Source organism: Sinocyclocheilus grahami, unplaced genomic scaffold (genome assembly GCF_001515645.1).
Source record: "Sinocyclocheilus grahami isolate Dianchi unplaced genomic scaffold, SAMN03320097.WGS_v1.1 scaffold1837.1, whole genome shotgun sequence".
Taxonomy (NCBI): domain Eukaryota; kingdom Metazoa; phylum Chordata; class Actinopteri; order Cypriniformes; family Cyprinidae; genus Sinocyclocheilus; species Sinocyclocheilus grahami.
The window spans coordinates 60,573-61,762 of NW_015507016.1; the positions used below are offsets into that span (position 1 = coordinate 60,573).

At 42.4% G+C, this 1,190-nt stretch overlaps 1 protein-coding gene across 1 annotated transcript in view; it reads right to left on the minus strand.

The window, feature by feature from the left end:
* LOC107572946 (microtubule-associated serine/threonine-protein kinase 3-like) overlaps window positions 1–1,190 on the minus strand; it is a 61,233-nt gene that overhangs the window by 17,919 nt on the left and 42,124 nt on the right. The gene's annotated exons all lie outside the window — the stretch shown is intronic.

Genomic DNA, 1,190 nt, shown 5'->3' on the forward strand with positions numbered 1-1,190 from the left:
ACACACGTCGGGCTTGAGTGAGCGGCCGGCGGATTCGACGAAGGAGCATCCGGTGGGCTTGCAGCAACAACATGTGACGACCCCGTGCTGGACTCTGCTTCGTCCACAGTGAAAGCGGATCCGGTGATCCACAGCGTGAAGTTGATGTATTTCCTCAGCGACCAGCACGGATCAGCTCCAGGCATGACGAAGCGGATATCGTCCTCGTTTGGAAGGCCAAACAAAGTAGTTTCGCATTTCATAACGAAACACACAGCGTCTTCACGACATGGCGGCGGCAACAACAATACTACAGCGAGAATAAAAGTTACACCTTCTTTATTTGCGTGAACATTTGGGCGTTGTTATGCAAATTTTCCCACACAGTGACGTAGACGTGGGGGCGTGTTAGAACGAGCCATTTAGGAGGGCGTGGACAAGTCTTAACTTTTATAAAGAATATCTCTTTGGGTTTGAGACTTCAGTCTTTGCAACTTTAGGGATCTTATCTATTCATGAACAGCTTGTAACACTCCAAAGAGAAAGGAAAACTTGAAAATCGCATCATATGACCCCTTTAATCAACACTTGAACGTGAGTGGTACTCTCGCGTGTGGCGGCGGAGACTGACCGGAAGAGAAGAAATTGTTGAATAAAGTTATTTTTGTTTTCTTTGCACACAAAAAGTTAAATTACGGTTGAACCACTGATGTCACATGGACTATTTTAACAATGTCTTTGCTACGTTTCTGGGCCTTGAACGTGGTAATTTCCTTGCTGTCTGTGGGAGGGTCAGAAAGCTCTCGGATTTCATCAAAAATATCTTAATTTGTGTTCCAAAGATAAACAAAGGTCTTATAGGTTTGGAACAACATGAGTAATTAATGACAGAATTTGCATTTTGGGTGCAAATCCCTATCCCTTTAAATAGGTCCTGTTGGCAGCTAGCAACACCAGAAAAGAAACTGCCTTTGTGATGGCAATAATAAACCATCCTCTAGTTGCAATCAATTCATTTTTTTTTTCCAGTTTTGGAGACCGTTTTGTCGAGAATCAGAAGCTGTATTGAGCTAGAATGATAATGAAAGCTGGGTTCTCATTCAAATCATGTTTTGCCAGCTAAAAATGCCCTTATGCCCATCTATAGTAATCACTTTTATTTTGATATGATATGATTTGCTTACCCATAAGCCCCATTGCTGATGATTTTA